The 24,744-nt window shown below is 37.4% G+C and overlaps 1 long non-coding RNA gene across 1 annotated transcript in view; it reads right to left on the bottom strand.

Moving 5' to 3' along the window:
* Positions 1-19,057, bottom strand: part of LOC145531347 (uncharacterized) — a 142,424-nt gene extending 123,367 nt beyond the window's left edge. The window contains exon 1 of the long non-coding RNA XR_014072370.1: positions 18,946-19,057. This is a non-coding gene — a long non-coding RNA (uncharacterized LOC145531347). The remainder of the gene's footprint in view (positions 1-18,945) is intronic.
* Positions 19,058-24,744: the final 5,687 nt, after the last annotated feature.

Below are 24,744 nucleotides of genomic sequence, written 5' to 3'. Positions count from 1 at the left end.
TCATAAAATGTATGGATGACTCTTACATGCATATCGCTAAGTGAAAGAGGCCAATCTGAAAAGTCTACAAACTGTGATTCCAATTATATGATATTCTGGGAAAAGGCAACACTCTAGAGACATTCAATATCATAGGTTGCCAAAAGTTTAGCGGACATAAGGGAACATTGAGTAGATAAGACATGGGATTTATTTTGGATTTTGAAATTATTCTGTTTAGTACTATAATTATGGGAACAGGAAATGATGCTTTTTAAAAAATATATAGACCTTTATAGCACAAACAATAAACCTAAATATGCAAATTTAAAAAAATCACTTAGGAGGTCAGGCAACCCCAAAATGGAATGCAGAAGTCCAGATAACTGGCTATATTATAGCATGTGAAACAATTCCACTGGCCTTTGGAAATGAGAGAAATCTGGAAGATTAAAATTAAAGAAACTATATATAAACACTGTATCCAATTTGATAAAATTGTTTTGCATGCCATATTAGTCAACGATTCTGATGACAGTTAGTTTGGTCTGAGAGTTTGTGCCCTCCCAAACTTCATATGTTGAAGTTCTAACCCCCACCACACTCCAGATGATGGTAATAGGAGGTGAGGTCTTTGAGAGGTGACTAGGCTATAAGGGTGGAGCCCTCAAGAATGGAATTAGTGCCTTAAAAAATAAATTTCAGAGAAATTCTCAGTCTTTTCAATGCTGTCACCTTGATCTTGGAAGTGCTAGGCTCTAGAACTGTGAGAAATAAATTTCTGTTGTTTATAAGTAACCCAATTAATTTTATTTTATTATAGCAGCCTAAATAGATTAAGACATCACTCATAGAGAAATTTACCGTTAGTTAAGTTGATTAGTTAAATGGATGATGAATGGTGGAAACACAGTTGGAGTAGGAGATTACAGATAAGCAAGGGGATAAGAAGAGGAAAACCTTGTAGCAATAAATCAGAAATTGATACATCATTACCCACTTTCTTACTTAATGGAGGTACAGATGATTGGTTACATATGGACACATAAGTTTTATGTATATATGCACTGTGCTGTGTTAAGTTGTTTCAGTCATGTTTGACTCTATGCAACCCTATGGACTGTAGCCTGTCAGGCTCCTCTGTCCAGTGGGATTCTCCAAGCAAAAATACTGGAATGGGTTGCTATGCCCTCCGCCCTCCTCTTTCTGACACAGGGATCGAATCCAAGTCTCTTATGTCTCCTGCATTGGCAGGTGGGTTCTTTACCACTAGGGTCACCTGGGTAGCACCATGTGTATATACATGGGTTCATATACTCATATAATTTGCTTGATGTCAGCTGAGAGGCCTAGAAGCAATGACACCCCAATAATAGTGAGCACACCTAACACTTAGGTGTTGATTTTGAATACCATTCTAGCAAAGAAACAGGGCTCCGTGGAGAGACGAGTGACTCCTGGACTGGGGAAGGCAATATGTCAAGCCGCCTTGAGGATCTTGTAGAAACCAAAAGTAAGGAAGTGCTTAAACATACACATACACGTGTAGAGTGAACTTTTCTTTAGCTGAGGCATGTATAAATGGTAAGATCTGAGCCATGATAACTACTGAGGTTGATGTAAAGAGAACTAATATGGAAACATTAAGGAGATAGAGATCAAGTTTTGATTGATTTAAATGTGAAGAGTAGGAGGAAGGAAAGTAATGAAAACTGCTGTTCCCCATCCCGAACTTCCATGGTACATCCTACAAAGGGTGATGTATTCTCTTACAATGGTGGTGATGTTTTAGTTGTTAAGTCATGTCTGACTCTTGCCACCATATGGACTGCAACCCTCCAGGCTCCTCTGTCCATGGAATTTTCCAGTCAAGAATATTGGAATGGGTTGCCTTTTCCTTCTCCAGGAGATCTGCCTTACCCAGAAATTGAATCTGGACATTTTGATCATTACTGGATGAGAAACCTTGAGGTAGAGAGTGTTTAATACTGAGTATTTCTATATGTTTTACCTCAAATGTGAATGTTTGAGCTTAAACAGAGCAGGGGATTATTTTGTGATTGATAAACTTGAGTAAAGAGTTCAAGTGAGTTCAGTGCTCATTATTGAGAAGTACACACTTGTCTTCTAAAAGAGGGGAAAGATTTTTTTATGAAAATATTTCCACCAGGTTATATTGGGGTGGGGGCAGTAAATAACACTTGCAACTGGTCTTCAACATGTAGTTATTTATATTTATATTATTCTGTCTAGAAACAAAAAAACACATGTAATCATTGTTTACCATGCAAATTATATATGAGTTAACATGGGTTGAAATTTTAAAATATAAGCCCTTCTATCAAATGACTACTAAAACTGGATTTTGAGCACAAGTCTATTTGACTTCATAGTTCCTGTAAGATATAATGCCTCTAAGTAAACTATGCTATCTCATAAATTTATTTCCACTGATTGTCCAGTCTTTGATCAAAATTTGGTTTTTAGAGATACGAAGGAAAAAGAATCATAAAGAATAAGTAACTGTAAATAGAAATGCAACATTGGACAGCAAAATAAGTGGAAGGAGAGAGTGAAAAAAAACTTCTAAAACTGATCTATCTACTATATACCTACACAAATGTGTGGGTTATGCACATGGTATGTGTGTGCAAACAGGTTTGTTTTTTTTTAAGTGCACTGTTGTAGAGCTTTAAAATATATGATTACTTGTGTGACTTTCATGAATGTGAACCAAAGATTCGACATTGACATTTCATTAGGATCATGAGGGGAAGGGCATCTCAAAGACAAAAGCCCATCAGAGAATACAAATTGCTTCTAAGTCTTCAAAGTTCAAATGTAATAACCATTTGCAAGAGCAGTTTAAGGGATATCAACTGCCATCGATATTGCATTCACTTAAGAGGACAGCAAAGGAAACCAGACTTCTCACCACATCATAATTTATGGATTTGGCTAGGACACTTGTAATTACTTCCTTAGCACTAGAGGATGAGTACAGATGCATGAACTCCACCAGACTTGAATTTCACGAAATACAGAGCACTTGATTCTTTTCTGCTAATAACCTCAGAAGTATTATATCAATAGTAGCAAATAGGTCAAAACGTTATTTTTACCTCAGGCCAAAATTGACAAATTGTATTAAGAAAGTTACTATTTTGTTAACAAATCATTAGCCTTTTGAAAATATTTCTGATAAAATGTTTGAAAAAATGTGTTAATGAAATGCATAGTTTTTCTGAGAATTTTTACCTGAACAAAGTAATTGATTATATTGAAGTAAAAGTTAACATAACAATTACAGAGATATGTAAAATATTCATAAAACTGGAATAATTCCACTTTAGTACTAATAGTAATCATCATTTCTTTCTACGTGTGATGTCTGCAAATTCAAATATTAATAACTATCATCTTATTTACTTTCAAATGATGTGTCAGTTTTATTTCAATTTTCTGTCCAGTTAAATAGTTAATGTGGAGAATGCAGAGGTCAGTTCAACACACTAAGTACTAGGATATCATCTACTGACCTCTTATTTCAACCATAACTAATTTATCTGTGGCTAACTTCTGCATAAAACAATAAAATGTGATGGAAAACCACAGAAAAATACGTAGTGAATAAGCTTTTTGCCAAGGAGAGTAGAAGTGACAATAGATTTAAGGGACTAGATCTAATAGACAGAGTGCCTGATGAACTATGGACAGAGGTTCGTGACATTGTACAGGAGACAGGGATCAAGACCATCCCCATGGAAAAGAAATGCAAAAAATGCAAAAAAGCAAAATGGCTGTCTGAGGAGGCCTTACAGATAGCTGGGAAGAGAAGAGACGCGAAAAACAAAGTAGAAAGGGAAAGATATTCCCATCTGAATGCAGAGTTCCAAAGAATAGCAAGGAGAGATAAGAAAGCCTTCCTCAGTGATCAGTGCAAAGAAAAACAGGAAAACAACAGATTGGGAAAGACTAGAGATCTCCTCAAGAAAATTAGAGATACCAAGGGAACATTTCATGCAAAGGTGGACTCGATAAAGGACAGAAATGGTATGGACCTAACAGAAGCAGAAGATATTAAGAAGAGGTGGCAAGAATACACAGAAGAACTGTACAAAAAAGATCTTCACCACCCAGATAATCACGATGGTATGATCACCAACCTAGAGCCAGACATCCTGGAATGTGAAGTCAAGTGGGCCTTAGAAAGCATCACTATGAACAAAGCCGGTGGAGGTGATGGAATTCCAGTTGAGCTATTTCAAATCCTAAAAGATGATGCTGTAAAAATGCTGCACTCGATATGTCAGCAAATTTGGAGAACTCAGCAGTGGCCATAGGACTGGAAGAGATCAGTTTTCATCCCAATCCCAATGAAAGGCAATGCCAAAGAACTCTCAAACTACCGCACAATTGCACTCATCTCACATGCTAGTAAAGTAATGCTCAAAATTCTCCAAGCCAGGCTTCAGCAATACGTGAACCGTGAACTTCCAGATGTTCAAGCTGGTTTTAGAAAAGGCAGAGGAACCAGAGATCAAATTGCCAATATCCGCTGGATCATCGAATGCCGGAGTCCAGCTCCGGCAGCCAGGGAATCACCCTGAAGGGATGAACGGGGTCAGCGAATGATGCAGCCTCTCACTCATTTGGACTGCATCTCGGCGGAGAAAATGATGCAGTCTCTCACTCAAAGCACTGGGCTGCATGTTTATTTTAAGCATCAGGTTTTCTTTTATACTTTTACAAAAGCATTAGGTCAGAGGTATGACATCTTCAGTTTCCCCTCACCCATATTTACTGTCTCCATAAATCATTGTTGTTCTTCAGAGTTCCCTCTTAAGTGTCCTTGTGATAACATTGTAACGCAAGTTTGTCTCTGGGCTGTATATTACATTCCTCAGTTTATTTCTTATCTCTTTAAATCCTGCTATTCCCTAGTAACTTAAGCTCATCATCTCCTAAAAAGGCTTTTAGCTATTAGTATCTCTAAAATACCTAGTTTCCATAAGCTGTAGTAAAATATGCCAGCACTACAACATACCTTAAACTTTTAGCTTCTAACTATTCTTAATTATTCCTAACCCCTAAACTCAGCAAACTTCTTTTACCGTAAACATTCCCCTTACAGGCAGGTTTCAGATAACAATGTTTCCCATGGTCTCAAGCCGCAGCCTATGTGCTCATCCTGGAACATTCTTTGTAAAGATCCTTGAACAAATGTCAATAATTAACTTTATGGATTATAACATTCTTTCCAGCCAACTCAACCGGAGGAAGGAAAGGACAAGTCAGAATCACAAGACCTAACTCCTTCATCCCGGGACCGTGCCTGCGGGATGAGGAGAGGGGGTGGGGCCATGCCTCCATTTTGTCAGTAATGCCTATCATGGCTCCCGACAATCGAAAAAGCAAGAGAGTTCCAGAAAAACATCTATTTCTGCTTTATTGACTATGCCAAAGCCTTTGACTGTGTGGATCACAATAAACTGTGGAAAATTCTTCAAGAGATGGGAATACCAGACCATCTGACCTGTCTCTTGAGAAACCTGTATGCAGGTCAGGAAGCAAGAGTTAGAACTGGACATGGAACAACAGACTGGTTCCAAATAGGAAAAGGAGTACGTCAAGACTGTATATTGTCGCCTTGCTTATTAAACTTATATGGAGAGTACATCATGAGAAACACTGGGCTGGAGGAAGCACCAGCTGGAATCAAGATTGCTGGGAGAAATATCAATAACCTCATATATGCAGATGACACAACCCTTATGGCAGAAAGTGAAGAAGAACTAAAGAGCCTCTTGATGAAAGTGAAAGAGGAGAGTGAAAAAGTTGGCTTAAAGCTCAACGTTCAGAAAACTAAGATCATGGCATCTGGTCCCATCACTTCAAGGGAAATAGATGGGGAAACAGTGGAAACAGTGTCAGACTTTATTTTTTGGGGCTCCAAAATCACTGCTGATGGTGATTGCAGCCATGAAATTAAAAGACGCTTACTCCTTGGAAGGAAGGTTATGGCCAACCTAGATAGCATATTTAAAAGCAGAGACATTACTTTGCCAAGAAAAGTCCATCTAGTCAAGGCTATGGTTTTTCCAGTGGTCATGTATGAATGTGAGAGTTGGACGGTGAAGAAAGCTGAGCGCCGAAGAATTGATGCTTTTGAACTGTGATGTTGGAGAAGACCCTTGAGAGTCCCTTGAACTGCAAGGAGATCCAATCAATCCATCCTAAACGAAATCAGTCCTGAGTGTTCATTGGAGGGACCGATGTTGAAGCTGAAACTCCAATACTTTGGCCACCTCATGCGAAGAGTTGACTCATTGGAAAAGACCCTAATGCTTGGTAGGGTTGGGGGCAGGAGGAGAAGGGGACAACAGAGGATGAGATGATTGGATGGCATCACTGACTCGATGGGCATGGGTTTGGGTAAACTCTGAGAGTTGGTGATGGACAGAGAGGCCTGGCGTGATGCAATTCATGGGGTCGCAAAGAGTCGGACACGACAGAGCGACTGAACTGAACTGAATGAAGGTATTTGAAATTTAAAAGCTGTCTTATTTATTCTCTACAATGTACAAGAGAAATAAATGTAAAATGAATAATAAAGACAAAATTTTATAAAAACAAAACTGAATTTAGAAATACTCAATGTATGAATCCCAATTATATAAAAAAGTCATTATTTTCTTCTGACTACTTAATTGAAACCAGAACTATTTTGCATCTGTGATTGCACTACTACTATGACTTTTTCTTGTCCATTTCCTATATAAATCCTTGCCTCCACATTCAGTTCAACAGAGTTGGTTTGTTCATCAGAAAATATATCAACTTCAAATTCTGAGTGCCTATCTGCTAGCTATATATATATATATGCATATGTATATAATTCATATGCAAATTCTTTATATAACTCACAAATGGATGCATATATTTATATAAATATATCCATTTTATATTATATGCAATATAAATTTATTACAAATTATTGAATTTAGCATACCTAAATTTAGATTAGATACATGCTATAAGATATCAATGCTTATTCTAGTTATTTTAAATAATTAAGAATTTATCTTGTATCAGAAATATATCAAAATAAATTTAATATCATTCCATTAACTGAGTATGAAAAGGAGGCAAGATGTTCTACACAGTTTGTGATAAATAGTACTTACTGATTCCTTGTAATGTAGAAATTTTTCTTATCCTTTAATGGAAATACTTTAGTGGTTCCAATATTACAACTTATACAATGTGCCACAGATAATAATGATAGAGTATATTGTGTGACTTGAAAACTTATTCCTATACTGCTCTGTGTTTCATATAAACATCTAGATGAGAAAAGATATATTGAGCTTGTACAGGGAATTTTGGTTTTCATTTTATAAGCAATAAACTTGGAATTAATAAAAATTTCATTCAAAATAACTTTCTTCTCCAAAGCAGTTAAGAATATATTAACCAAAACATAAATATTTTACACTGAAAATTACAAAAGTAAATGGAGAGCTGTTTCAGGTGTATGTACAGAAGACTCCTTGGTGGCTCAGTGGTAAAGAATCTGTGTGTCAATGCAGGAGATGTGGGTTTGATCCCTGGGTCAGGAAGATCCACTGAAGAAGGAAATGGTAACACACTCCAGTATTCCTGTCTGGCAAATACCATGGACAGAAGAGCCTGGTGGGCTACAGTCCCTAGGATTGCAAAAGAGTGGAACCAGTTTTCACGACTAAATAACAACAGCTAAAAGCACACTCAATACTATTAGATATCAATTTTCCTAAAATTGATCCATAAATTCAACACAATCTCTGTCACATTCCCCATACAGGTTTTTGTAGTAATTAACAAGCTTATCCTAAAATTTACATGGAAATGAAGAGCCTCTTCTGCTGCTGCTGCTTGCTGCTAAGTCACATCAGTTGTATCCAACTCTGTGCGACCCCATGCACTGTAGCCCACCAGACTCCTCTGTCCATGGGATTCTCCAGGCAAGAGAAATGGAGTGGGTTGCCATTGCCTTCTCCAAGAGGGAATCTAATTATACTCAAATAAGCTAGTCTTACTGAAGACCCAATATAGTGAAATAGTTAAGAGAGTGGGCCATGAAGATGTTTCTTGCTTCTAATCCTAGCTCTTATTCCTAATAGAATATTTTACCTTAGACAAATCATATCACTTCAACTATTTTTGTACAGTGTGGTAATTTTTTCTTATATAATTTTGTTAGAATTAAATCTTCCTATCTTTTATCTATTTATCCATCAACTGCAAATGATACATGAAAAGCACTGTATAAATCTTTTCTATCAGTGTTTATTGAGCTCCCAAAGCCCCATTGTAATTCAGGGTGTTCATGGTGCTAGTTAAGTAAACTCCAAGTTTCTGACCATAAAATATTATCTATGTTTGCCTATCTATCTATCCACCTATCTATCTATCTGTCTGCTATCTAAAACTTCTATTTTCTCTGCTGATATTCTACATATATTGTAAAGGAATGCATTATTCAAATAGATAAATGCATTGATAAAAAACTAATCAATAAGATTTCCATTGTACAGCTATCTAAATTCTTTCTTTAATGAAATTAAGCTAGGAAGAAAATAGATATGTTGTCCTTTGTCACATAGCTCAAGGAAGATTTAGGTTTCCTGATTCTGCAGATGGAAAGGCATAAATTGTAATTTAGCATAAATGAAACATTAACTTAATGATGAAGAGATCCAGAGCCAGATATCTTAGGCTGAAACCTTGTTCTCATAGACAGTTGTGTCAGATCTTTGGCTTTCTGTGCCTCAGTTTTCTCTTTTGTAGAATGTATAATCATATCTAGCCCACATCTGTAAATATGCATGTATGTGTGCAGTATGGTGGGAGAATGTATGTATGTGTGTGTGTGTGTGTGTGTGTGTGTATACGTGTGTGTGTGTATGAGCATATATGTATATTTATGAATATACATATGTTTTTGCTGATGCTTTTGAACTGTGGTGTTGGAGAAGACTTGAGAGTTCCTTGGAGAGCAAGGAGATCAAGCCAGTCAATCCTAAAGGAAATCAACCCTGAATATTCGTTGGAAGAACTGATGCTGAAGCTGAAGCTCCAAAATTTTGGCCACCTGTTGAGAAGAGCTGACTCATTGGAAAAGACCCTGATGCTGGGAAAGATTGAAGGCAGGATTAGAAGGGGATGACAGAGGATGAGATGGTTGGATGGCATCACTGACTCAGTGGACATGAGTTTGAGCAAATTCCGGGATATGGTGAAGGACAGGGAAGTCTGGTGTGCTGTAGTCCATGGCATTGCAGGGTCAGACATGACTGAGAAACTGAACAAAATGTTTGTGTGTTTGTGTCTGTATACATATCATATCGCCAGGGAATGATGACTTTTATTTATCTAGGACAGAAAAATTAGAAATATAGCAAAATAATTTTGGAGCAGAAATAATTATGAAATGTGTTTATTCTGATTATTTTATACATATAAAACTCTTGATGTTTCAAATAATGTCACACTATTTACAAAGATTAAACAGAACTGAGTTTTTTATTTGGATAATACCTCCCCCGACTAATCATTATAAGTGAATCCAATTACTGCTATGGGATATGTTATAATTGAATTGAATTTAAATGTTTATATTTAACATTTACTTACATCCTCAGGTCCAATGAAGAATACATAGCTCAATATGTATAATACTTCTTGAAATAGAGTTGGCTAATGAGGTCTTTATGAAGTTCACATAATTACTAGTTGGAAGCACAATATAAATTTTCTAATGACTTTTTCATTCATAACTTAAAGTGATAGAAATATGACCCTGAAATGGATGTACTGTCAGGGTATGTTCTGATGACTCGGTATTTCCAGGAGATTATGACATTGATGGTTTTTAATCATTTGGTTAAAAGGGAGAAAAAAGAAAACCTTTCTCTTTCACCTTGACAATGCAATCATGATTAAAAACTGATTATCTAACTGTGACCATAGAATCAATCATTTCTTAACACACACTCTCAGGAAAAATTAAATTAACATTGAAAAAGAGAAATATGAAAACAGCTTGATGATTTTCATTGGACAGAAATGACAGGAGGCCAGGCCAGGTTTCTTGTGATTTAGTCTCATGTGTCCTAGGATACATATAGTTGCTGAACTGTGGTTGCTGAATGGTGAGGATAATGCTTACCTGGTAATGTAATATTTTGCTGCTTAAACAAATTATCTAACATCTCAGTGGCATAAACAGCTCATCTATTTCTTGTTAAATCAGTGGTCATATCATTTTGGGTGCCCTTCTTTGAGAGGATCCAGCCAAGTAGTAGTGCAAGATTAACTTCTTTAACTATATGGCTGTGTCATATTCTAGTCCTTACTGTAAGTCAGTGAAGACTGCAGATGAAGAAACAGTCCCTGATCTCTAGGGATATTTACAGGGGACAGGGTTAGACTTAACTGGGATTGAGGTTCAAGACTCTACTCATATCTAAATGGCTAGAATTAATCAGTCTCCAACTCTGTTTGTACTGAGATTGAAAACTGTAGTCTTCCTATACCTTCTGTGAGACCTTTCTATAAGCCAAATAGAACTAGCAGGTTCAATAGGGATCTATTATTCTTGACAAATTGCACAATGAGGATAAGTGCCTGAAATATTTTTCATTATATGTTATTAAGCAATATTTGAAGGTATAGCTATATATCAAAATATCATGCCAGTATGTTTCATTTTTTCTTAAGTATATATATATATATATATATATATATATATATATATATAAATGTGCATGAACTCCTTATCGCCAAATTCAGACATGAATTGAAGAAAGTAGGGAAAACCACTAGACCACTCAGGTATGACCTAAATCAAATCCCTTATGGTTCTGCAGTGTAAGTGACAAATAGATTCAAAGGATTAGATATGACTGACAGAGTGCCTGAAGAGCTATGGATGGAGGTTCATGACATTGTAAAAGGGGCAGTGATCAAGACCATCCCCAAGAAATAGAAATGCAAAAAGGCAAAATGGTTGTCTGAGGAAGCCTTACAAATAGCTATGAAAAGAAGAGAAGTGAAAGGCAAAGGAGAAAAGGAAAGATATACCCATTTGAATTCAGAATTCCAAAGAATAGCAAGGAGAGATAAGAAAGCCTTCCTCAGCAATCAATGCAAAGAAATAGAGGAAAACAATAGAATGGGGAAGACTAGAGATCTCTTCAAGAAAATTAGAGATACCAAGGGAACTTTTCATGCAAAAATGGGCAGAAAAAAGGAGATAAATGGTATGGACCTAATAGAAGCAGAAGATATTAAGAAGAGGTGGCAAGAATACACAGAAGAACTATACAAAAAAGATCTCAATGACCCAGATAACCACAAAGGTGTGATCACTCACATAGAGCCAGACAATCCTGGAATGCGAAGTCAAGTGGTCCTTAGGAAGCATCACTATGGGCAGAGCTAGTGGAGGTGATGGAATTCCAGTTAAGCTATTTCAAATCCTAAAAGATGATGCTGTAAAAGTGCTGCACTCGATATGCCAGCAAACTTGGAAAACTCAGCAGTGGACACAGGACTGGGAAAGGTGAGTTTTCATTCCAATCCCCAAAAAAGGCAATGCCAAAGAATGCTCAAACTACTACACCATTGCATTCATCTCACATGCTAGCAAAGTAATGCTCAAAATTCTCCAAGTCAGACTTCAACAGTACATGAACCATGAACTTCCAGATGTTCAAGCTGGATTTAGAAAAGGCAGAGGAACCAGAGATCATCTTGCCAACATCCGTTGGATCATCAAAAAAGCAAGAGAGTTCCAGAGAAACATCTACTGCCGCTTTATTGACTATGACAAATCATTTGACTGTGTGGATCACAACAAACTGTGGAAAATTCTTAAAGAGATGGGAATACCAGACCCCCTGACCTGCCTTCTGAGATATCTGTATGCAGGTCAAAAAGCAACAGTTAGAACTGGACATGGAACAACATGGTTCAATTGGAACCATGGTTCAACATGGAACAACTAGACATGGTTCCAAATTGGAAAAGGAGTACAACAAGTATGTATATTGTCAGCCTGCTTATTTAACTTATATGCAGAGCACATCATGAGAAATGTTGGAATGGATGAAGCACAAGCTGGAATCAAGATTGTCGAGAGAAATGAGAAATCTGAGATATGCAGATGACACCACTCGTATGGCAGAAAACAAAGAACTGAAGAGCCTCTTGATGAAAATGAAAGAGGAGAATAAAAAAGCTGCTTGAAACTCAACGTTCAGAAAACTAAGATCATGGCATCTGGTCTGCTCACTTCATGGGAAATAGATGGGGAAACAGTGTCAGACTTTATTTTGGGGGGCTCCAATATCACTGCAGATTGTGACTGCAGCCATGAAATTAAAAAAAACATTTGCTCCTTGGAAGAAAAGTTATGACCATCCTAGACAGCATATTAAAAAGCAGAAACATTACTTTGCCAACAAAGGTCCCTCTAGTCAAGTCTATGGTTTTTCCAATAGTCATGTATGGATGTGAAAGTTGGACTATAAAGAAAGCTGAGCACCGGAGAATTGATGCTTTTGAACTGTGGTGTCGGAGAAGACTCCTGAGAGTCCCCTGGACTGAAGGAGATCCAACTAGTCTATCCTAAAGGAAATCAGTCCTGAATATTCTTGGAAGGACTGATGCTGAAGCTGAAACTCCAATACTTTGGCCACCTGATGTGAAGAACTGACTCATTTGAAAAGACCCTGATACTGGGAAAGACTGAAGGCAGAAGGAGAAGGGAACGACAGGGGATGAGATGGCTGGATGGCATCACTGACAATGGACATGAGTTTGAGTGAACTCCGGGGATTTGTGGTGGACAGGGAAGACTGACTTGGTGTAGCTCATGGAATCACAAAGAGTTGGACACGACTGAGCTGCTGAACTGAACTGACTGATATATATCAATGTAAATATATATACATATGTGTTTGTGTGTGTGTGTGTGTGTGTGTGTGTTCACAGTCACTCAGTTGAGTCTGAACCTTAGCAACCCCATGGACTGCAGCCTGCCAAGCTCTTCTTCCCATGGAGTTTCCTAGGCATGAACAGTGGAGTGGGTTGCCATTTCCTACTCCAGGAAATAAATAAATAAATAATGATGTGTGTGTGTGTGTGTGTGTGTGTATGTGTATTTGCACTAAAGTAAAAGTGAAAGCTTTAAGGAGTTACAATCTCAGGAAACCCAATTTGTTCCTGACTTAAGGCCTCATATTTGTTTCTGTTGTCAGTGTCATTTTAGCCCTTAGTACTCAGTCCTTAATTTTTCCTTCTGAATTTCCATAATCATCTGAAACTTTCATCTTCAGTAACACTTTTTTAAGTAGCCAGCCTTTCTGGCATCACTTCTTTTGATGGTACTTTAAAAAAAATTTTGCTTCTTAGAAAAGAATAGCTAGATTTGTATTGCTCCTGGGTTTTAGTGTTCCCATTAGAATCTTCTTTTATACTGAGAATGATAATGGAATTATGCCAAATATTAAAATATTTCATTTTTTCTTTTCCTACAACTTATATGTGATTTAATAATTCATTCTCTATTATAAAATCTTTTAATTGTAGAATCCTTCTTATTAAACAGAGAGCAATTTTCTTGAGTTAAAAAATAGATAACAATAATTGCCATACTTTTCACTTCTGTACAAGAAAACTTTCAATCTGAGTTTTTGACAAGAGGTTATTAGATAACAGCTACTTTTCAAGTAACTTCACATTGATTCATTGTGCTTCAAATAAAACATAGTTTCTGAGAACACTGTTCTTGTGAAAGAGATTTGAAATTATATTACGTTTCTTATAAAACAACTTGATATGAACATTTGGAAACTATACATTTGCTCTTTTCTATCCAATAATGAATTCCCAAAGAACTCTTCAAGATTTTTATCAAATTTTGTATTAATGGTAGCCATGAGACAAGTTTTATAAGCACTACAGAAAAAATGTTCCATGACTATAAGTAAACCACTTTTTTTCAATGTACACAAAATGTCTTCATATTTCTCTACTGACAGTAAAAACCAGTTTGCCTCTTTTGTCAAGGAATAGAAGTTTGTGTGTGTGTGTTGTTTTTGTTGTTGTATATGTGTTCTTCTTTTATGTAGTAATCAAGATGTAATTCAGTTCTTAGCATCACTTTCTGAATTTTTTTGAATACTTCAGTTAACATTGTCCTTCATTTATTATAACTTTAATTCTTCCCTGACTCTGTATTCGTTTCAAGCAATATGTTCAGTATTAATATAAAGGAGATTGACTCAAAGGATTCACTGATAAAAAGTATAAATGATGAAAATATTCCACAGGGAAATAGAATAATTGACCAAAATCCCAGGGATCCCAAGTATGAATCTAAGTGTCCATTCTCAAGAGCTCCAGAGCACTTTCAATTTCATTTAAAATAGAACTGGGTCCTTGGAATGAAGATCTACCAGATATAATGTACTTCAACCACTGTGCTCAGCAAATATCTAATCTCTTATGTAGCACAGGGCAAAGTTGAGTGCAAAATTCTGGAAATTTTATTCTAAGAAGTAGTCTCAAGCCCAAAACTCACACTCTTAGATTTAATCAGAAAGTTAAATAGATATGATATACTTTATATATATAAAAGAAAAAAGAGGAAATTGATAAAGTGGAAACTTTTGTGGGAAAGGAAAATAAATGATTGTATCCAAAATGAGAAATCCCAATGGGGACATCTCTATCCAGAATAAAAGTGATTTTCAATGATATTGCAAAAATGACATAATAACTTGGCAGATGAATGTTTTATGGTGGTGGTTTAGTCCCTAGATTGTGTCTGAGTCTTGTAACCCTAAGGACTGGAGCCTTCCAGGCTCCTCTGTCCATGAGATTCTCCAGGCAGGAATACTGGAGTGGTTTGTCATTTATGCTGTCAGATTATTAACACTTTTCTCATCCATGAGTGAGTAGTCAGAAGAATTATGAAACTTTGCAAGATTCAAGGATACATAAAATGTATGCTCATTAGATGTGCTATTAATTTTCAGTTTTGATCCAATGACAAATGATCAAAGAAGTAAAACAGTTAATTGAACATGTCTGTGTCTTAGTTTGGGGACCTATGCAACTAAAAACTGGCTTAAGGTATATGGACCACATACCTAAATAAGATACAATTTTGCTCAAAAATCTTACAAAAGTTCCAAAATATAGAAATCTGAGCTGCTAATTTAAAATCCAGGGACCAAAGATTTTTTAAATCAGTGACTCTCCCAGGTTTGAGTACATTTAAAAAAAAAAAAAGTTTAGGCAAGAGCAATTTAAGTGGCCTTAAAGTCCCAACTTCCTGTTCATCCAGGTTTATTAAACATCCACTATATACTCAGAAGTTGTGGTAGAAGTCAAAGAAATTCCTGTTCTCAAAGAACGCATGGCTCAGGAGATGAAATCAGACTTGTAAATATATAAGTGCAGTAAATTATTACTAGCAAGAGGCTATGAACTGAGAATATTTAGAGTTCTTTGTAAAGGAGAGACTATTTCTACCTGGGGAGCAGATGAGTAGGGGAAATTTGTTAAAGTTTGATGCTAATTTGTTAACTATCTACATTTGTCAGGGAGGTGAACAAATTTTCATGTAGAAGAGCATACAAATTTCAATTTATGGGATATTAGCTTTCACATGAGCTTTCATATGGCGCTAGTAGTAAAGAATCCACCTCCCAATGCAGAGATGTAAGAGATGCTAGTTAGATCCCTGAGTCAGGAAGATCCCCTGGAGGAGGGCACGGAATCCCACTCCAGTGTTCTTGCCTGGAAAATCCCATGGACAGTGAAACCTGGCAGACCACAGTCCGTGGGATCCTAACAAAGTCATACATGACTGAAGTGACCGCACACTCACAGCTTCGCACATATACATTCCTTCATTTAGCAAACGTTCACTGAAAATTTATTTTGTGAATCATGGGACATGTATCGGAGAAGGCAATGGCATCCCACTCCAGTACTCTTGCCTGGAGAATCCCATGGATGGAGGAGCCTGGTGGGCTGCAGTCCATGGGGTCGCTAGGAGTCGAAGACGACTGAGCGACTTCACTTTCACTTTTCACTTTCATGCATTGGAGAAAGAATGGCAACCCACTCCTGTGTTCTTGCCTGGAGAATCCCAGGGACGGCGGAGCCTGGTGGGCTGCTGTCTATGGGGTCGCACAGAGTCGGACACAACTGAAGCGACTTAGCAGCAGCAGCAGCAGCAGCAGGGACATGTATATTGGGACGTGAAAATTATTGAAACATGTTTTCTGACTTCAAATGCTCGTCGTTTTAAGAGAAAATACAGTATAGTGCAGTTTTTACAATGAATGAAAGACATCCTCATTTAAAGGCATTCCATTTTGAATATTCTTTCTACCCAACCCCAAAGGAGCCCTGATTTTGGCAACATACATCTGGAGTTTGCAGAGTGTATGAGTCTTTGGGTCTATGCCCTTGAGAATGATGGTTGTGCTGGAAATGGGCCAAGTGTTCTGATAGGCTTATTGGACCATTGTCAAATTGGAAGATACACAGGAAAGGTAAGAAGAGGCTGCTACCGGACTGCTATTGAATACAGCGTTTCTTTCTTTCTTTATCCTATTTTTAGCTTTTTTTTTTTTTTTCTGTGTCTGTATTTTTCACACAAGAGAGATTTAGCCAGGATGAGTCTGCCAGCTCTCTTCCCAATGGAAAACATATAGAACTTCTCAGTTAATAGCACAAATACAGCCCTGCATCACCAACTGAATACAGAAAAAGATGTAGTGAGTTTCTTCATGTATTTCAATTATACATCAATAAATTGGACCATATGAAAATGTATATAGATTTATTAATAATAAAGGAAAAGTTTCCTACATGATGAGCTCCAAACAAGACTATATAGTACAGTCTTTTCTTAATAATGTGTATTTCCAGATATATTACTGTAGACTCTATATTTGTATATGTTCATTCACTCAGTCATGTCTAACTCTGCAACCCCATGGACTGTAGCCCACAAGGCCTCTCTGTTCATGGGATTCTCCAGGCAAAAAAACTGAACTATGTGGCCATTTCCTCATTCAGGGGATCTTTATGACCCAGGGATCAAATCCATGTCTCCTGAATTGCAGATGGATTCTTTACCACTGAGCCACTGGGGAAGCCCATAGATTCCATACACGTTGTTACATAGAAACTCTGCTTACTCTTTACAAAGAGTGCTATTTTGAGAAAATATTAAGGCCATGACATGAAGTCCTAAAATTTAAACAGATTAGATTTTGTATCCATTTAAGTCAAGGTTAAACAAAAATGTTTATATGGTAGGGTGCAAGAAATGTCATGTGTGATACAGAATCACTACTCACAGACTGATTATGAAAAAAATAAATCTTGATTCTTACACAAATTTCTACTTAATGATTGAAATATGCGAAAGTTAAAGAATAACTTTTTAATGTACCAACATTTAATTTCATCTTGAAAAACAGGTATGTAGAAAAAATGAATAGCTTGATAAGAAAGAACTGGTTCCTGAATTACAATAGTTTAACTTGCTATATTTGGACTTTTCACTAGTGTGAAAACAATACCAATTCATTAGAAACCATACTTCAAATTTTGAATTTTTACTATTTTCACAAGCTGGCAATATACTGTATGATACTCTCTCCTGGTGCTGGGCAGCAGTAGCTGGTACCTAGTAAGTTATATGTTTACCAGGATAAACAATCAAAAATACACTAACAACCATTCTCTATTTTGCTATTGGCACAACATCAATAAATCCCATGAGATATTCAATACTTTGTATACAGTAGGTTTTGTTAGATAATTTTGCCCAATGATAGGCTAATGTAAATGTGCTGAGCAAGTTTAAAGTAGGCTAGTCTAAGCTAGGATGTTTGGTAGGTTAGGAGTATTAAGTGAATTTTTAGCTTCTGTATGTTCAATTAAAGATGGATTTATTGAGTGCTAATCTCATGTATGGATGTGAGAGCTGGATCATAAAAAAGAGTGAGTGCAGAAGAATTGATTCTTTTGAATTCAAGTTCTGGGGAAGACTCTTAAGAATCCCTTGGACCACAAGGAGGTCAAACTAGTTAGTCCTAAAGGAAATCAACCTGGAATATTCATTGGAAGGACTGATGCTGAAGCTGCAACTCCAATACTTTGGCTACCTGATGTGAAGAGCCAATTTGCTGGAAAATACCCTGATGCTGGAAAAGACTGAAAGCAAAAAGAGAAGGGGGCAACAGAGGATGAAATGGTTAGATAGCATCACTGACTCAATGGACATGACTTTGAGCAAACTCCTGGAGATAGTGGAGGACTGAGGAGCCTGGTGTGGTGTAGTCCATGGGGTTGCAAATAGTCAGACAGGATAAAAACAACAGTAACAGCAATCTCATTATAAGCTGAGGAAGATTTGCAAAGCCATTCACACAAAGATGTATATAAATGCACAGGTTAAAAACATTTAATTTTAATGTGTACATTTCTTACTGCTTTTTGATGACTATTAACATATAGATTTAAATTAACTTTGAAATTGTAATTTTTCCCTCCAAAAGGCTTTCTTCTAACTGAAAGAATTATAGACAACATGTGAGTACTTATTAAATATGGAGATACAGAAAATGTCCAATTTGTCCAAATGCTGAACTGAAACATCATGAGGCATTTGATTTGTCTGATTCAGCTCCTCAAACAAAAGTGAATATGCAAGTTGAATCTTCCATTGTTGTATCTAGGCTAATATTGTCTGATAAGATAGATTTATTGTTTAAAAATAAAGATATTTGATTGCAAATATCTTTATTTTTAAACTATTCTTTATACAGATGATTTTTAAAATATGATTATAAAGCAACTCCTATTAAAAGTTTATTTTTTTCTTACCTTTTAAATCTTTACTTGCTTCCTCACTTACTTCAATCTATAGATGATAGGAGTGATGATATGTCAACTCCAATCCCAGGCATCAGTATAGCCATGCACACTTCTGCTCAGTAATTAGTAAAGTGTTCCATTACCGTGGAAAAGTTGTTGCTGCTATTGTTCAGTCACTAAGTTCTGTCTGACTCTTTGCGACTCCATATACTGCAGCAAGTTAGGCTTTCCTGTCCTTCACTATCTTTCAGAGTTTGATCAAACTCATGGCCGTTGAGTCAGTGATGCCATATCATAGAAAACCTGACAAAGCGATGATAGATTTTACCATGGAAATAACAAAGTCTTGTTTACTCGAAACAGTGTGAGAACTGCTTGGGTAGGAATAAGCTGTCCTATTCAAAGGCTGTAAATCATCTTTCATTAGTCATTCTTTTACAACAGTATATTTGAAGTCATTTTTTTTCTTTTTTTCAGTTCAGTTCAGTTCAGTCGCTCAGTCGTGTCCGACTATCTGCGACCCCATGAATTGCAGCACGCCAGGCCTCTCTGTCCATCACCAACTCCCGGAGTCTACCCAAACCCATGTTCATCGAGTCGGTGATGCCATCCAACCATCTCATCCTCTGTCGTCCCCTTCTCCTCCCGCCCCCAATCCTACCCAGCATTAGGGTCTTTTCCAATGAGTCAATCCTTCGCATGAGGTGGCCAAAGTATTGGAGCTTCAGCTTCAACATCAGACCTTCCAATGAACATCCAGGATTGATCTCTTTTAGGATGGATTGATTGGATCTCCTTGCAGTCCAAGGGACTCTCAAGAGTCTTCTCCAACACCACAGTTCAAAAGCATCAATTCTGCGGCGCTCAGCTTTCTTCACCGTCCAACTCTCACATCCATACATGACCACTGGAAAAACCATAGCCTTGACTAGACGGACTTTTGTTGGCAAAGTAATGTCTCTGCTTTTAAACATGCAATCTTGTAAACCCATGGCTGATTCATGTCAATGTATGGCAAAAACTATTACAATATTGTAAAGTAATTAGCCCCCAACTAAAATAAATAAATTTATTAAAAAAAAAAAAAACATGCAATCTAGGTTGGCCATAACCTTCCTTCCAAGGAGTAAGCGTCTTTTAATTTCATGGCTGCAGTCACCATCAGCAGTGATTCTGGAGCCCAAAAAAGTAAAGTCTGACACTGTTTCCACTGTTTCCCCATCTATTTCCCATGGAGTGATGGGACCAGATGCCATGATCTTAGTTTTCTGAACATTGAGCTTTAAGCCAACTTTTTCACTCTCCTCTTTCACCTTCATCAAGAGGCTCTTTAGTTCTTCTTCACTTTCTGCTATAAGGGTGGTGTCATCCGCATATCTGAGGTTATTGATATTTCTCCCGGCAATCTTGATTCCAGCTTGTGTTTCTTCCAGCCCAGCGTTTCTCATGATGTACTCTGCATATAAGTTCAATAAGCAGGGTGACAATATACAGCCTTGACGGACTCCTTTTCCTATTTGGAACCAGTCTGTTGTTCCATGTCCAGTTCTAACTCTTGCTTCCTGACCTGCATACAGGTTTCTCAAGAGACAGGTCAGATGGTCTGGTATTCCCATCTCTTGAAGAATTTTCCACAGTTTATTGTGATCCACACAGTCAAAGGCTTTGGCATAGTCAATAAAGCAGAAATAGATGTTTTTCTGGAACTCTCTTGCTTTTTCGATGATCCAGCGGATATTGGCAATTTGATCTCTGGTTCCTCTGCCTTTTCTAAAACCAGCTTGAACATCTGGAAGTTCACGGTTCACGTATTGCTGAAGCCTGGCTTGGAGAATTTTGAGCATTACTTTACTAGCATGTGAGATGAGTGCAATTGTGCGGTAGTTTGAGCATTCTTTGGCATTGCGTTTCTTTGGGATTGAAATGAAAACTGACCTTTTCCAGTCCTGTGGCCACTGCTGAGTTTTCCAAATTTGCTGGCATATCGAGTGCAGCACTTTCACAGCATCACCTTTGAGGATTTGAAATAGCTCAACTGGAATTCCATCACCTCCACTAGCTTTGTTCGTAGTGATGCTTTCTAAGGCCCACTTGACTTCACATTCCAGGATGTCTGGCTCTAGGTGAGTGATCACACCATTGTGATTATCTGGGTCGTGAAGATCTTTTTTGTACAGTTCTTCTGTGTATTCTTGCCACCTCTTCTTCTTATCTTCTGCTTCTGTTAGGTCCATACCATTTCTGTCCTTTATCGAGCCTATCTTTGCATGAAATGTTCCTTTGGTATCTCTAATTTTCTTGAAGAGGTCTCTAGTCTTTCCCAATCTGTTGTTTTCCTCTATTTGTTGGCACTGATCACTGAGGAAGGCTTTCTTATCTTTCCTTGCTATTCTTTGGAACTCTGCATTCAGATGAGAATATCTTTCCTTTTCTCCTTTGCTTTTCGCTTCTCTTCTCTTCCCAGCTATCTGTAAGGCCTCCACAGACAGCCATTTTGCTTTTTTGCATTTCTTTTCCATGGGGATTTTCTTGATCCCTGTCTCCTATACAATGTCACGAACCTCTGTCCATAGTTCATCAGGCACTCTGTCTATCAGGTCTAGTCCCTTAAATCTATTTGTCACTTCCACTGTATACTCATAAGGGATTTGATCTAGGTCATACCTGAATGGTCTAGTGGTTTTCCCTACTTTCTTCAATTTAAGTCTGAATTTGGCAATAAGCAGTTCATGATCTGAGCCACAGTCTGCTCCTGGTCTTGTTTTTGCTGACTGTATAGAGCTTCTCCATCTTTGGCTGCAAAGAATATAATCAATCTGGTTTCGGTTTTACTATTATGATTATAAATAGCTGATATCAATCCTCTTATTTGACACTAGTATAATTATAATAAGCATATATTGATGCCCTAGGTGGCAAGCCATATGTTTTCATATAATAAAAATTAAATTCAAATGTAATATTAACTACACACCTTTTAAAAATTCAAAGCTGTTTGAAGTTACTTGAGATTTCCCATTTTGCAAAGATATGACAAGAAAATAGTCTAGGAGAGAGGAAAAAAATATGGTAATTGAGAATTCACTACAAAAAGTCATGTTCAACAAACACCTGCCCAGAGGATAGATACTTTCTTTTGCTGGCTAATGATATTTTCCTGTCATTGAGCATCAATATCTCCATATTTTGGTTTATACTGCCCAGAGCCAAATGAAAAATCCTAATTGTTCTGTTACATTTCTGTTTTATCCGTTTAACTCTTGACTATTTTGCCAGAGGTCTAACTATGCCAACAAGACATTTTATGTTGTTACACCTAAATAGAATGATACAATAAACAAACAAGTCATTTTCTTTTAAGCGTTTCTCATGTGCATTTAATCAACAAGAGTTTATAGAGTATCTACTTTCTTTTGTATGCTATATGTACTATCGTATACGCTGCTGCTGCTGCTGCTGCTAAGTCGCTTCAGTCGTGTCCGACTCTGTGCGACCCCATAGATGGCAGCCCACCAGGCTCCACCGTCCCTGGGATTCTCCAGGCAAGAATATTGGAGTGGGTTGCCATTTCCTTCTCCAGTGCATGAAAAGGAAAAGTGAAAGTGAAGTCGCTCAGTCGTGTCCGACTCGCAGCGACCCCATGGACTGTAGCCTACACCAGGCTCCTCCATCCACGGGATTTTCCAGGCAAGAGTACTGGAGTGGGATGCCATTGCCTTCTCCGATCGTATACACTAGAGATAAATATATATATATATAAATTGTTCAAGATACTCTGTATCTAAAGTTATTTATAGGCAAAAAGTACAATAACCCTATGAAGCATGCATCTCTGCATATGAGGAAACCAAGGTATAGCAACATTAAAATGACTTGTGTAGTGCCCATATACAAGTATGAAGCATCAAAGTTAAGATCTGAACTCACATATCCTGTTTCCAAAGCTAATGACTTCATCATTTGGATATGCTATTTCTAAAGTCAATTAAACAAACAAAAAGCCCTTTCCCTAAAAGTGTCAGAGACAATTAAATCACTCAAGAAAGAAAGAAGACTCCTGGTAACATCCTGATACTCTCTAAATGGTGTAGATAATAAAGCACGGACACTAACTTAGACTCAGGAGGGAGAAGAATTAAGAAAGATTGTTTTGAAGAGGTATAAACTATCCAGACATGGAGAGATGTGGAAGCCATGGGGCTCATTGAGGGAAGAAGCACCTTCTGCAGAATTACATCTGCACAAGGACATCTCAAAGAATGAAGTGACGTTGAGATATGGAGAGATGATGCTAAAGATGAGCTGGATACCTCAGCCAAAACTGGATCACAGCACAGTTAGTATATTGTGCTGAAACTTTGGCTTATTTGGGTCTGATCTGTACTTCCCTATTTTTTTTTTAATTTGCCATCTTAATCATTTTAAAATAATTAAATTAATTAATTAATTTTGACTATGCTATGTCTTCATTGCTGTACAGTCTTTTTTATAGTTGTGGTCCCATTGCAGTGGCTTCTCTTGTTGTGAAGCACGGGCTCTAGGACAGGGAGTCTTCAGCAGTCTTGTGACATGTGGACTCAGTAGTTGCAGCTCCCCGTCTCTAGAACACAGGCTCAGAAGTTATGGTGCATGGATTTAGCTGCTCTGAGGCATATGGGATCTTCCCAGACCAGGGACCGAATCCATGTCTCTTGCAGTGGCAAGTGGATTCATTAACACTAAATCCACCAGGGAACCCCTAAATTTGCATTTTATTAATACAAATCTATGAATGGTTTTATAGTGAAAAAAGATGAGTTTTAAGTGTTTTCAGTAATTGACACATGAACAGATGAGAAGCAGTGAGTAGCAGAGGCAGAAATAATAAGGAGTTGAATTTAAGACTTATGAAGATGCTAGAAAATAGGACCTGGGTACCTAGTTGAATGTCAAGGCATGAAGAAAGGGTGATGCCTTAGTCCCTGGCGTGGGCAGTTGTGCATACTGTGTATACTGTTCACTACTTATGGGATAACAAAAATACAGTGACAAAACCTTGTGTACTGAATGAAAATTACTTCTGGGTCCAAATTCGAAGCTTTTGTCAGTTGTGTGACATTAGGCTGATTTATAATATCTCTGATCCATGGTTTCATGATCTTTTAAATAGCGATATTAGTAGTAATTTACTTATAGCATTGTGAAGATTGAATGGAATAATACACAGAAAATAATCAATCCTGAGGGAATTATGTCTCATACATGACCCTTTGAGGATGCAAGTTCAAGATTAAGTTGCCATCAAGTTTGATTTCTCCTGAAGCCTCTCTCCTTGATTTGCAGATGGATGCCTCCTTGCTGTGTCCTCACACAGTGTGTTCTCTCTGCATGTAGGCCTCTGGTGTCTTCTTGTGTGTCCAGCTTTCCTCTTCTTAAGCACATCAGTCAGATTGGATTAGTGCCCACACATATTATCCATTTTTACCTTTTGTTGTTCAGTCCTAAGTCATGTCCGTCTCTGTGACTGCATGGACTGCAGAGCACCAAGTTTCCCTGACTTTCACTATCTCCCAGAATTTGTTCAAACTCCTGTCTATTGAGTCAGTGATACAATCCAACCATCTCATCCTCTGCTGCCCCCTTCTCCTCCTGCCTTCAATCTTTCCCAGCATCAGGGTCTTTTCCAATAAGTCAACCCTTCATATCAAGTGGCTAAAATACTGGAGCTTCAGCTTCAGCATGAGTCCTTCCAATGAATATCTAGGGTTGATTTCCTTTAGGATTGACTGGTAATTTTACCTTAACTACCTTTTAAAGGCTCTATGTCCA

This window comes from Giraffa tippelskirchi, chromosome 2 (genome assembly GCF_054371585.1).
Source record: "Giraffa tippelskirchi isolate mGirTip1 chromosome 2, T2T-mGirTip1v1.2.pri, whole genome shotgun sequence".
NCBI classification, from domain to species: Eukaryota; Metazoa; Chordata; class Mammalia; order Artiodactyla; family Giraffidae; genus Giraffa; species Giraffa tippelskirchi.
This window is presented reverse-complemented; position numbering and strand designations above follow the sequence as displayed.